Raw genomic sequence first — 13,384 nt, forward strand, 5'->3', positions numbered from 1 at the left:
GAAGCTCACTTAATATGCGGAGAAAATACTATTAACACATACTGTTGAATACTCCTGTCAATAAGCTATATTTTGATGTCAGAAAAGTCAGATTAAATCAAGAAATTCTTAGGTCTCCGGCGTTTTGAAAAGTTGTCTTTGGAAAAAAATAACCAACACAAATGTAATATACGAAAACAACGTACATTAGCAAGATCATACTGTTATACAAGTAAAATAAATTCCGGTTATTCTTAAATAAATGAAATAATACATAATAAGTTCAAATTCAAAGTGTTCACTGCGGCTATTTTTTATTGTTCAAATAGAAACGATAAATATTGAATACAAAATAAAATCATATTTAATTATATTAAATTGTATTCGTCGGGATAACTCATCTGTTCAAAGGACATAATGGAGTTTTACTGTAAGGGTTCTTGTTAATGATAGTTCATAGTTCGTATACTTTCATATAATAGAGACTATAAAGATATTTTTTATTCGTATTTGGTGAAAAGTATTTAATGATAAATGATAAAGTATACATTTACATTTAAATAATAATAAACGATTCGCTGTTCAATTTTTTTTTTCACCCGTAAAACATTTTTCCATCATTTGTATTTCGATAATATTTAAAGAAAATGAAAAGGTGGTATATTAAAAAAGGATATATTGTCAAATGAATTATATTATCAGCAGGCACCCTGTCGCTTGATTATCTTTCCTATCTCCAATTACGATGTCTTATATATGCTCAACAGGATGCCACTGTTTGTTTTATTAAATTGAATCTGATACAATACAACTAGTGTTAATTGATGACATATGTACATGTAATGAATGTATGCACGGTTTGTTGTGGGAGTATCATCCTGTAATGACATTACATCAATGTGGTGGAACTATTAAAACAAATTTGAGAATTCGAAAACTAATGCAAAAAATCTTTCAAATCACTCTTTTTTAGGGAATCGTGTTCCTCGCTCTTTAGTTTGCAGGGGCGTAGCTGGACTTACATAAAGTGCAATCATAACTATCGCCGAGCGCAGCGAGGCGAAATTTTTTTTTTTACCATTTTATGCAGAAAATGATATCTTTTTTTCGGGCATTTTCCCGGTATGCCATGCTTATGAAATTCACATCACATTCAAGCCCAAACTCCTATTTTGTGAATACTTGTGAACTTTATAGTGATTCGGCAAGGGAGGAGGCTATGGACCGCTCAAAGTCCCCAGCTGGTCCAGGGTAGCACCCTAGTCGGGGATCCAGGGCAGCACCGTAGACGGTGGTCCAGGGAAGCGAATCTCCATGAAGCTCCGGGCATATGAGTAATTACAGTGATTGCTTTGAACATGAAAAATACCCTATCTGTTTCTTACTATACCATATTTTCATGAAACGATAGTAAAAGTCTAGTGAGTTCCGTAACTTGCTGCTTATATTATTAACATGGTTATTTTCAAATATAAAATAAATTATATAAAACGGGAAGATTAGGAAGAGTCGACAACCGAAGCGTTAATCAATGGACAATTGACAAACCCGGGAACAGATAAGACACAAAAGGAGAAACAAAAAAATTCAACATTGAAAACTAAATACAGATGAAAAACACGGACCCAGAAAACAATGTGGCGACATCCGGTGCTCCAAAAGGGTAAGCAGTTCCTGCTTCTTGCAAGACACCCGTAGTCACGGTGTCTCACGAAGGCCATTCTCAAATCAAAGGAGAGGTTTCTACGACATCGATAGAAGGTCATTTGGGACACAAATACCCCAGGTGAATCAATAGTCTTTTGGACGAACGGACAATGGGAATTCGAAATATAACGGCCACTTTTAAGTCTTGACTTATAAGTAAGGGATATAAATCTAAGATGTTTTCAATGTGATTGTATTGAGCCTGTATTATTAAATGTTAATACTGCATGTAAGACTTAAAGTATAGTTAATATCGAAAGTCCATATATCTATTTTTTGCCAAGGCAAATGATCGCAGAACTCTCTCGGTGTTGATACCCATTTCTTTGTGAACATGTATGAGCGCCAACGAAGTTAGTCTGTCCTGTACCATGGTTGAACGGAGATAAGTTTTCGGTCGCCTTAATGCACTAAATGACCGTTCAGTAGTTGATGTAGTTACTGGCATTGTAACTAGAATTGAGAAGATTGCGAATATTGAAGGATATATAGTTCCTTATTAGTCACTGCTACAGACGACATCAGAGATTTGGGCTTTAAACACCGCCAGACACGATAATCTGTAAAGACTAAAGACTATCCGTTATTCAATTTCAGAATTATTTTTTTTTTGGTGAAAAAAATGTGCAAGCAAATGATTTTTTGCGTAAAGGCAGCTACGCGCCTGGTTTGACCATGGAAGTAAATTGATTAGTGTTATCTTTCTATAGATAGTTTAATTTGCAGCTTTTGTTTTTTTATTTCTTCTTTTAATTTGTCATTTTCTATATATATGTTTTTTTTAATTACTTAATGGTGCAATACAAAACACATATATATAAGTTGTCTCTCGGTCATTTTAGAAATACACTGTTCAAAATGTTCTTGTGTGAAAAAATGTAACGCTTACAACACATTGAATGTTGGTTTCTGTTATAATGATGAATGTTTTGTCATTGTAAATGAATATTAAAAAGCCGATTGCTGAAGACCTGGTGACAAGTTTTAATCTTATGCACAGCACAAGAAGCCCTTCTTCGTTGATATGTTGGGGTTTCCTTGTATTTCAAAACACTTTTGTCTGGTGCATATGCCACGACTCATAAAAACTAACTTATATTTATTAATTTAGTTTTGTCCGACGAATTTGTGTCCTTGATTTTTTTTAATTTAAATTTTTGATCTTTCTTGTTGTGTGGAAAAAAGGCGATTTATTTTTCAAAGACAAACTATGAATCGCATAAATGAGCTTTGATCTAGGGACGACATCAAAAGATCAATCTACGATAAAAAACTAAATTCAAATAGTGTGGGGTGGGGGGCGGGAGGGGGGGTAGTTTGGGGGTGGAAATGGGAGGGGGTTAAAATTGCTGCAAGTTTTGTTTATTTGACATCGATTTTACATATATCTGTATTGGTCAATCAATTTTTCCAAAATTAAGTTAAGAGGGGGTGGGGGTCAGTCAAAAAATTATGTGAATTAAGTTTGTTTATCCTAGTACATTGAACTTTTGATGTCGTCCCTTATTGTCCTGTGAATTTTTATCCGTAGTATTAAATCGCACTGATAGCAGAAAATTTTAGATAAGTGAAAATAAGTTGAAATATGAAAGAAAACTTTCAAATAAGAGTTACTCCTAAACACACATAAAAAGGGAGACCCACTATAAAAGCGCTTGCGACCTAACTCGCTGTACATGATGATGTCTTTAGTTACTACAATTGATAAATCTTCACTTATCAATCAGAGAGAGAGCTCTACTTATCAATATCAATAAAAATATATTTTAACTGTTGAATGACTTATTCTTCAATTATTTAGTCTTGTAATTTATATCTTTAATTTTCACAAATTGTCTAACTTTGATTTATTGAACCTTTTGTCTGCTACGCCTTACCTTACTAAAGATTGTTGAGATATGTTTAGCCGTTTTTACATAAAACATTTAAAAAATGAAAAACATCTAGCTTGTAAGTTATTTCTTCAAAGACATATAGCATCATTTTAAAGCAAACTTATTTGTCCAAAGCATAAATGAATGATTGTACTGAAATGAATGAATATATATGCCCTATTGTTAGAAAGCTGGACAAACTTGTGTTTGCTGGTGTTAATATATGTTTATAAAAACACATCTGATATTACGTCATGTAATTTCATTACTAATGGTGATTAAACTGCAATAAGCTACGGTTTGGTACCAATTTTGTCGTCAGCTCTGTTGCATACGGACAAATGAAAATATCAAATTTCTTGGTAACAAGGATGTCATATAACCTCCTAGATGGTATTTTTTTAAGATACATGAACATCAAAACTCATGAGATACGTTTTATGACTGTTTGTTTAAAAATGTCATTCAAGATCAATTAACAAAAAATATGGATTTTTTCCCTAATTTTTTAAAATAATTTCCCCTTCGTACATTGATTTAATATAATCTCGACGCGGTTTTGATCTCAATATCATAGTCCTTTTAAAGACCACTAAATCAAGTATCGTAATTTATAATTCCCATGAAGACGCTAATTAATTTTTATCAGAGACATGTCTCTTATTTAACAAGATTAGTAAATGCAACGACATCTATTGGAAGGAGTTAAGAGTTATCGTTAATTATCTACTGTCCAATATAAACAGATTGGGTTATCTCGCTTGGAAATGTGACATATTCTTGCACATGATGAGATACCGCAAAGGAAACGTAAACAAATAGACAGCCTTTTCATCGAAAATCCCGTGCGATTCAACTTATTTCGTGCAGAAATATTCAATTAAGTAAAACTTGATTTTTGTCAACCCGAGTACCGTTACTATAGGAATTTTTATAATCATATATATAGAGAAAAGAAAAAAATATTGTATTATCTCATAAACGACAATTTCAGCTAAAAAATCAATTCGCAACACGAAAGCAATGTTACATACAATATGTTTCCTGTCATAAAGGAGTAGTGGTCATAACACCTGCTTATAGTCACTTTCAGCGTAACTTCTGATTGAAGTTGCAATAAGAAAAAGACTGCCGTTAATTACAATTTAAAACCTTTACTCTTCCAGTTGCAACTGTAGATCTTTATTTCTGAACTTTAATCACATCGCTTATTCGATATTGTTAGTTCCTGCACTCGGGTACAATTCACTCAGTTTCAGACCAGATGTCAATTTGGTGTAATAAAAATAAGACTAGTGCGGGTGGGGTTCGAACCCACGCGGACATACGTCCATTGGAACTTAAGTCCAACGCCTTAACCACTCGGCCACCACACTGTTACAAATGGGATTCTTAAATGTTTAGATGAACTTATAGCTACTTATCACACTGCTCGCATTTCATTTGTAAGTCGCAATTGTTTAAATGAGATACCGCAAAGGAAACGTAAACAAATAGACAGCCTTTTCATCGAAAATCCCGTGCGATTCAACTTATTTCGTGCAGAAATATTCAATTAAGTAAAACTTGATTTTTGTCAACCCGAGTACCGTTACTATAGGAATTTTTATAATCATATATATAGAGAAAAGAAAAAAATATTGTATTATCTCATAAACGACAATTTCAGCTAAAAAATCAATTCGCAACACGAAAGCAATGTTACATACAATATGTTTCCTGTCATAAAGGAGTAGTGGTCATAACACCTGCTTATAGTCACTTTCAGCGTAACTTCTGATTGAAGTTGCAATAAGAAAAAGACTGCCGTTAATTACAATTTAAAACCTTTACTCTTCCAGTTGCAACTGTAGATCTTTATTTCTGAACTTTAATCACATCGCTTATTCGATATTGTTAGTTCCTGCACTCGGGTACAATTCACTCAGTTTCAGACCAGATGTCAATTTGGTGTAATAAAAATAAGACTAGTGCGGGTGGGGTTCGAACCCACGCGGACATACGTCCATTGGAACTTAAGTCCAACGCCTTAACCACTCGGCCACCACACTGTTACAAATGGGATTCTTAAATGTTTAGATGAACTTATAGCTACTTATCACACTGCTCGCATTTCATTTGTAAGTCGCAATTGTTTAAATGAGATACCGCAAAGGAAACGTAAACAAATAGACAGCCTTTTCATCGAAAATCCCGTGCGATTCAACTTATTTCGTGCAGAAATATTCAATTAAGTAAAACTTGATTTTTGTCAACCCGAGTACCGTTACTATAGGAATTTTTATAATCATATATATAGAGAAAAGAAAAAAATATTGTATTATCTCATAAACGACAATTTCAGCTAAAAAATCAATTCGCAACACGAAAGCAATGTTACATACAATATGTTTCCTGTCATAAAGGAGTAGTGGTCATAACACCTGCTTATAGTCACTTTCAGCGTAACTTCTGATTGAAGTTGCAATAAGAAAAAGACTGCCGTTAATTACAATTTAAAACCTTTACTCTTCCAGTTGCAACTGTAGATCTTTATTTCTGAACTTTAATCACATCGCTTATTCGATATTGTTAGTTCCTGCACTCGGGTACAATTCACTCAGTTTCAGACCAGATGTCAATTTGGTGTAATAAAAATAAGACTAGTGCGGGTGGGGTTCGAACCCACGCGGACATACGTCCATTGGAACTTAAGTCCAACGCCTTAACCACTCGGCCACCACACTGTTACAAATGGGATTCTTAAATGTTTAGATGAACTTATAGCTACTTATCACACTGCTCGCATTTCATTTGTAAGTCGCAATTGTTTAAATGAGATACCGCAAAGGAAACGTAAACAAATAGACAGCCTTTTCATCGAAAATCCCGTGCGATTCAACTTATTTCGTGCAGAAATATTCAATTAAGTAAAACTTGATTTTTGTCAACCCGAGTACCGTTACTATAGGAATTTTTATAATCATATATATAGAGAAAAGAAAAAAATATTGTATTATCTCATAAACGACAATTTCAGCTAAAAATCAATTCGCAACACGAAAGCAATGTTACATACAATATGTTTCCTGTCATAAAGGAGTAGTGGTCATAACACCTGCTTATAGTCACTTTCAGCGTAACTTCTGATTGAAGTTGCAATAAGAAAAAGACTGCCGTTAATTACAATTTAAAACCTTTACTCTTCCAGTTGCAACTGTAGATCTTTATTTCTGAACTTTAATCACATCGCTTATTCGATATTGTTAGTTCCTGCACTCGGGTACAATTCACTCAGTTTCAGACCAGATGTCAATTTGGTGTAATAAAAATAAGACTAGTGCGGGTGGGGTTCGAACCCACGCGGACATACGTCCATTGGAACTTAAGTCCAACGCCTTAACCACTCGGCCACCACACTGTTACAAATGGGATTCTTAAATGTTTAGATGAACTTATAGCTACTTATCACACTGCTCGCATTTCATTTGTAAGTCGCAATTGTTTAAATGAGATACCGCAAAGGAAACGTAAACAAATAGACAGCCTTTTCATCGAAAATCCCGTGCGATTCAACTTATTTCGTGCAGAAATATTCAATTAAGTAAAACTTGATTTTTGTCAACCCGAGTACCGTTACTATAGGAATTTTTATAATCATATACTAGTATATAGAGAAAAGAAAAAAATATTGTATTATCTCATAAACGACAATTTCAGCTAAAAAATCAATTCGCAACACGAAAGCAATGTTACATACAATATGTTTCCTGTCATAACGGAGTAGTGGTCATAACACCTGCTTATAGTCACTTTCAGCGTAACTTCTGATTGAAGTTGCAATAAGAAAAAGACTGCCGTTAATTACAATTTAAAACCTTTACTCTTCCAGTTGCAACTGTAGATCTTTATTTCTGAACTTTAATCACATCGCTTATTCGATATTGTTAGTTCCTGCACTCGGGTACAATTCACTCAGTTTCAGACCAGATGTCAATTTGGTGTAATAAAAATAAGACTAGTGCGGGTGGGGTTCGAACCCACGCGGACATACGTCCATTGGAACTTAAGTCCAACGCCTTAACCACTCGGCCACCACACTGTTACAAATGGGATTCTTAAATGTTTAGATGAACTTATAGCTACTTATCACACTGCTCGCATTTCATTTGTAAGTCGCAATTGTTTAAATGAGATACCGCAAAGGAAACGTAAACAAATAGACAGCCTTTTCATCGAAAATCCCGTGCGATTCAACTTATTTCGTGCAGAAATATTCAATTAAGTAAAACTTGATTTTTGTCAACCCGAGTACCGTTACTATAGGAATTTTTATAATCATATATATAGAGAAAAGAAAAAAATATTGTATTATCTCATAAACGACAATTTCAGCTAAAAAATCAATTCGCAACACGAAAGCAATGTTACATACAATATGTTTCCTGTCATAAAGGAGTAGTGGTCATAACACCTGCTTATAGTCACTTTCAGCGTAACTTCTGATTGAAGTTGCAATAAGAAAAAGACTGCCGTTAATTACAATTTAAAACCTTTACTCTTCCAGTTGCAACTGTAGATCTTTATTTCTGAACTTTAATCACATCGCTTATTCGATATTGTTAGTTCCTGCACTCGGGTACAATTCACTCAGTTTCAGACCAGATGTCAATTTGGTGTAATAAAAATAAGACTAGTGCGGGTGGGGTTCGAACCCACGCGGACATACGTCCATTGGAACTTAAGTCCAACGCCTTAACCACTCGGCCACCACACTGTTACAAATGGGATTCTTAAATGTTTAGATGAACTTATAGCTACTTATCACACTGCTCGCATTTCATTTGTAAGTCGCAATTGTTTAAATGAGATACCGCAAAGGAAACGTAAACAAATAGACAGCCTTTTCATCGAAAATCCCGTGCGATTCAACTTATTTCGTGCAGAAATATTCAATTAAGTAAAACTTGATTTTTGTCAACCCGAGTACCGTTACTATAGGAATTTTTATAATCATATATATAGAGAAAAGAAAAAAATATTGTATTATCTCATAAACGACAATTTCAGCTAAAAAATCAATTCGCAACACGAAAGCAATGTTACATACAATATGTTTCCTGTCATAAAGGAGTAGTGGTCATAACACCTGCTTATAGTCACTTTCAGCGTAACTTCTGATTGAAGTTGCAATAAGAAAAAGACTGCCGTTAATTACAATTTAAAACCTTTACTCTTCCAGTTGCAACTGTAGATCTTTATTTCTGAACTTTAATCACATCGCTTATTCGATATTGTTAGTTCCTGCACTCGGGTACAATTCACTCAGTTTCAGACCAGATGTCAATTTGGTGTAATAAAAATAAGACTAGTGCGGGTGGGGTTCGAACCCACGCGGACATACGTCCATTGGAACTTAAGTCCAACGCCTTAACCACTCGGCCACCACACTGTTACAAATGGGATTCTTAAATGTTTAGATGAACTTATAGCTACTTATCACACTGCTCGCATTTCATTTGTAAGTCGCAATTGTTTAAATGAGATACCGCAAAGGAAACGTAAACAAATAGACAGCCTTTTCATCGAAAATCCCGTGCGATTCAACTTATTTCGTGCAGAAATATTCAATTAAGTAAAACTTGATTTTTGTCAACCCGAGTACCGTTACTATAGGAATTTTTATAATCATATATATAGAGAAAAGAAAAAAATATTGTATTATCTCATAAACGACAATTTCAGCTAAAAAATCAATTCGCAACACGAAAGCAATGTTACATACAATATGTTTCCTGTCATAAAGGAGTAGTGGTCATAACACCTGCTTATAGTCACTTTCAGCGTAACTTCTGATTGAAGTTGCAATAAGAAAAAGACTGCCGTTAATTACAATTTAAAACCTTTACTCTTCCAGTTGCAACTGTAGATCTTTATTTCTGAACTTTAATCACATCGCTTATTCGATATTGTTAGTTCCTGCACTCGGGTACAATTCACTCAGTTTCAGACCAGATGTCAATTTGGTGTAATAAAAATAAGACTAGTGCGGGTGGGGTTCGAACCCACGCGGACATACGTCCATTGGAACTTAAGTCCAACGCCTTAACCACTCGGCCACCACACTGTTACAAATGGGATTCTTAAATGTTTAGATGAACTTATAGCTACTTATCACACTGCTCGCATTTCATTTGTAAGTCGCAATTGTTTAAATGAGATACCGCAAAGGAAACGTAAACAAATAGACAGCCTTTTCATCGAAAATCCCGTGCGATTCAACTTATTTCGTGCAGAAATATTCAATTAAGTAAAACTTGATTTTTGTCAACCCGAGTACCGTTACTATAGGAATTTTTATAATCATATACTAGTATATAGAGAAAAGAAAAAAATATTGTATTATCTCATAAACGACAATTTCAGCTAAAAAATCAATTCGCAACACGAAAGCAATGTTACATACAATATGTTTCCTGTCATAACGGAGTAGTGGTCATAACACCTGCTTATAGTCACTTTCAGCGTAACTTCTGATTGAAGTTGCAATAAGAAAAAGACTGCCGTTAATTACAATTTAAAACCTTTACTCTTCCAGTTGCAACTGTAGATCTTTATTTCTGAACTTTAATCACATCGCTTATTCGATATTGTTAGTTCCTGCACTCGGGTACAATTCACTCAGTTTCAGACCAGATGTCAATTTGGTGTAATAAAAATAAGACTAGTGCGGGTGGGGTTCGAACCCACGCGGACATACGTCCATTGGAACTTAAGTCCAACGCCTTAACCACTCGGCCACCACACTGTTACAAATGGGATTCTTAAATGTTTAGATGAACTTATAGCTACTTATCACACTGCTCGCATTTCATTTGTAAGTCGCAATTGTTTAAATGAGATACCGCAAAGGAAACGTAAACAAATAGACAGCCTTTTCATCGAAAATCCCGTGCGATTCAACTTATTTCGTGCAGAAATATTCAATTAAGTAAAACTTGATTTTTGTCAACCCGAGTACCGTTACTATAGGAATTTTTATAATCATATATATAGAGAAAAGAAAAAAATATTGTATTATCTCATAAACGACAATTTCAGCTAAAAAATCAATTCGCAACACGAAAGCAATGTTACATACAATATGTTTCCTGTCATAAAGGAGTAGTGGTCATAACACCTGCTTATAGTCACTTTCAGCGTAACTTCTGATTGAAGTTGCAATAAGAAAAAGACTGCCGTTAATTACAATTTAAAACCTTTACTCTTCCAGTTGCAACTGTAGATCTTTATTTCTGAACTTTAATCACATCGCTTATTCGATATTGTTAGTTCCTGCACTCGGGTACAATTCACTCAGTTTCAGACCAGATGTCAATTTGGTGTAATAAAAATAAGACTAGTGCGGGTGGGGTTCGAACCCACGCGGACATACGTCCATTGGAACTTAAGTCCAACGCCTTAACCACTCGGCCACCACACTGTTACAAATGGGATTCTTAAATGTTTAGATGAACTTATAGCTACTTATCACACTGCTCGCATTTCATTTGTAAGTCGCAATTGTTTAAATGAGATACCGCAAAGGAAACGTAAACAAATAGACAGCCTTTTCATCGAAAATCCCGTGCGATTCAACTTATTTCGTGCAGAAATATTCAATTAAGTAAAACTTGATTTTTGTCAACCCGAGTACCGTTACTATAGGAATTTTTATAATCATATATATAGAGAAAAGAAAAAAATATTGTATTATCTCATAAACGACAATTTCAGCTAAAAAATCAATTCGCAACACGAAAGCAATGTTACATACAATATGTTTCCTGTCATAAAGGAGTAGTGGTCATAACACCTGCTTATAGTCACTTTCAGCGTAACTTCTGATTGAAGTTGCAATAAGAAAAAGACTGCCGTTAATTACAATTTAAAACCTTTACTCTTCCAGTTGCAACTGTAGATCTTTATTTCTGAACTTTAATCACATCGCTTATTCGATATTGTTAGTTCCTGCACTCGGGTACAATTCACTCAGTTTCAGACCAGATGTCAATTTGGTGTAATAAAAATAAGACTAGTGCGGGTGGGGTTCGAACCCACGCGGACATACGTCCATTGGAACTTAAGTCCAACGCCTTAACCACTCGGCCACCACACTGTTACAAATGGGATTCTTAAATGTTTAGATGAACTTATAGCTACTTATCACACTGTTCGCATTTCATTTGTAAGTCGCAATTGTTTAAATGAGATACCGCAAAGGAAACGTAAACAAATAGACAGCCTTTTCATCGAAAATCCCGTGCGATTCAACTTATTTCGTGCAGAAATATTCAATTAAGTAAAACTTGATTTTTGTCAACCCGAGTACCGTTACTATAGGAATTTTTATAATCATATATATAGAGAAAAGAAAAAAATATTGTATTATCTCATAAACGACAATTTCAGCTAAAAAATCAATTCGCAACACGAAAGCAATGTTACATACAATATGTTTCCTGTCATAAAGGAGTAGTGGTCATAACACCTGCTTATAGTCACTTTCAGCGTAACTTCTGATTGAAGTTGCAATAAGAAAAAGACTGCCGTTAATTACAATTTAAAACCTTTACTCTTCCAGTTGCAACTGTAGATCTTTATTTCTGAACTTTAATCACATCGCTTATTCGATATTGTTAGTTCCTGCACTCGGGTACAATTCACTCAGTTTCAGACCAGATGTCAATTTGGTGTAATAAAAATAAGACTAGTGCGGGTGGGGTTCGAACCCACGCGGACATACGTCCATTGGAACTTAAGTCCAACGCCTTAACCACTCGGCCACCACACTGTTACAAATGGGATTCTTAAATGTTTAGATGAACTTATAGCTACTTATCACACTGCTCGCATTTCATTTGTAAGTCGCAATTGTTTAAATGAGATACCGCAAAGGAAACGTAAACAAATAGACAGCCTTTTCATCGAAAATCCCGTGCGATTCAACTTATTTCGTGCAGAAATATTCAATTAAGTAAAACTTGATTTTTGTCAACCCGAGTACCGTTACTATAGGAATTTTTATAATCATATACTAGTATATAGAGAAAAGAAAAAAATATTGTATTATCTCATAAACGACAATTTCAGCTAAAAAATCAATTCGCAACACGAAAGCAATGTTACATACAATATGTTTCCTGTCATAAAGGAGTAGTGGTCATAACACCTGCTTATAGTCACTTTCAGCGTAACTTCTGATTGAAGTTGCAATAAGAAAAAGACTGCCGTTAATTACAATTTAAAACCTTTACTCTTCCAGTTGCAACTGTAGATCTTTATTTCTGAACTTTAATCACATCGCTTATTCGATATTGTTAGTTCCTGCACTCGGGTACAATTCACTCAGTTTCAGACCAGATGTCAATTTGGTGTAATAAAAATAAGACTAGTGCGGGTGGGGTTCGAACCCACGCGGACATACGTCCATTGGAACTTAAGTCCAACGCCTTTTTTTTTTATCTTTATTATATTCACAATTTGTATATACATATCACAGTTTCAATTACACAAAAATAAAAACATTGTCATTAGTTATTGTCCTTTCTCTGAAATGAATCATAAATAAAACATTAGCTATATTGCGTGAAATATTTGTCACGAACATGATTGTCTGATGATCAATTTGTGTATACTCATATTCTTATATATATATCATTTTCTATAGAAAAAACATCATATCCCTATTATTATATTCAATCTCTTTCTAATCAACCATTCAGCTCATACATTCAAAATTATAAAAAGCTTACACTGAATACAAAGAAAAAATCAAAGAGTTAAGTGTTTGTACAGTCTTATTG

General features: G+C 34.4%; 12 non-coding genes across 12 annotated transcripts; all 12 read right to left on the reverse strand.

Moving 5' to 3' along the window:
* Window positions 1-4,853: 4,853 nt before the first annotated feature.
* On the reverse strand, window positions 4,854-4,936 carry Trnal-uaa (transfer RNA leucine (anticodon UAA)). Its single transcript has one exon. It is a non-coding gene; the product is annotated as a tRNA-Leu (tRNA).
* Window positions 4,937-5,528: 592 nt separating this feature from the next.
* On the reverse strand, window positions 5,529-5,611 carry Trnal-uaa (transfer RNA leucine (anticodon UAA)). The gene has a single exon. It is a non-coding gene; the product is annotated as a tRNA-Leu (tRNA).
* A 592-nt stretch (window positions 5,612-6,203) lies between these two features.
* Trnal-uaa (transfer RNA leucine (anticodon UAA)) lies at window positions 6,204-6,286 on the reverse strand. The gene has a single exon. It is a non-coding gene; the product is annotated as a tRNA-Leu (tRNA).
* A 591-nt stretch (window positions 6,287-6,877) lies between these two features.
* On the reverse strand, window positions 6,878-6,960 carry Trnal-uaa (transfer RNA leucine (anticodon UAA)). The gene has a single exon. It is a non-coding gene; the product is annotated as a tRNA-Leu (tRNA).
* A 598-nt stretch (window positions 6,961-7,558) lies between these two features.
* Trnal-uaa (transfer RNA leucine (anticodon UAA)) lies at window positions 7,559-7,641 on the reverse strand. The gene has a single exon. It is a non-coding gene; the product is annotated as a tRNA-Leu (tRNA).
* Window positions 7,642-8,233: 592 nt separating this feature from the next.
* Window positions 8,234-8,316, reverse strand: Trnal-uaa (transfer RNA leucine (anticodon UAA)). The gene has a single exon. It is a non-coding gene; the product is annotated as a tRNA-Leu (tRNA).
* A 592-nt stretch (window positions 8,317-8,908) lies between these two features.
* Window positions 8,909-8,991, reverse strand: Trnal-uaa (transfer RNA leucine (anticodon UAA)). Its single transcript has one exon. It is a non-coding gene; the product is annotated as a tRNA-Leu (tRNA).
* A 592-nt stretch (window positions 8,992-9,583) lies between these two features.
* Window positions 9,584-9,666, reverse strand: Trnal-uaa (transfer RNA leucine (anticodon UAA)). Its single transcript has one exon. It is a non-coding gene; the product is annotated as a tRNA-Leu (tRNA).
* A 598-nt stretch (window positions 9,667-10,264) lies between these two features.
* On the reverse strand, window positions 10,265-10,347 carry Trnal-uaa (transfer RNA leucine (anticodon UAA)). Its single transcript has one exon. It is a non-coding gene; the product is annotated as a tRNA-Leu (tRNA).
* Window positions 10,348-10,939: 592 nt separating this feature from the next.
* On the reverse strand, window positions 10,940-11,022 carry Trnal-uaa (transfer RNA leucine (anticodon UAA)). Its single transcript has one exon. It is a non-coding gene; the product is annotated as a tRNA-Leu (tRNA).
* A 592-nt stretch (window positions 11,023-11,614) lies between these two features.
* Window positions 11,615-11,697, reverse strand: Trnal-uaa (transfer RNA leucine (anticodon UAA)). The gene has a single exon. It is a non-coding gene; the product is annotated as a tRNA-Leu (tRNA).
* Window positions 11,698-12,289: 592 nt separating this feature from the next.
* Window positions 12,290-12,372, reverse strand: Trnal-uaa (transfer RNA leucine (anticodon UAA)). The gene has a single exon. It is a non-coding gene; the product is annotated as a tRNA-Leu (tRNA).
* Between the last annotated feature and the right edge of the window lie 1,012 nt (window positions 12,373-13,384).

This window comes from Mytilus californianus, unplaced genomic scaffold (assembly GCF_021869535.1).
Source record: "Mytilus californianus isolate M0D057914Y unplaced genomic scaffold, xbMytCali1.0.p SCAF_5, whole genome shotgun sequence".
Taxonomy (NCBI): Eukaryota; Metazoa; Mollusca; class Bivalvia; order Mytilida; family Mytilidae; genus Mytilus; species Mytilus californianus.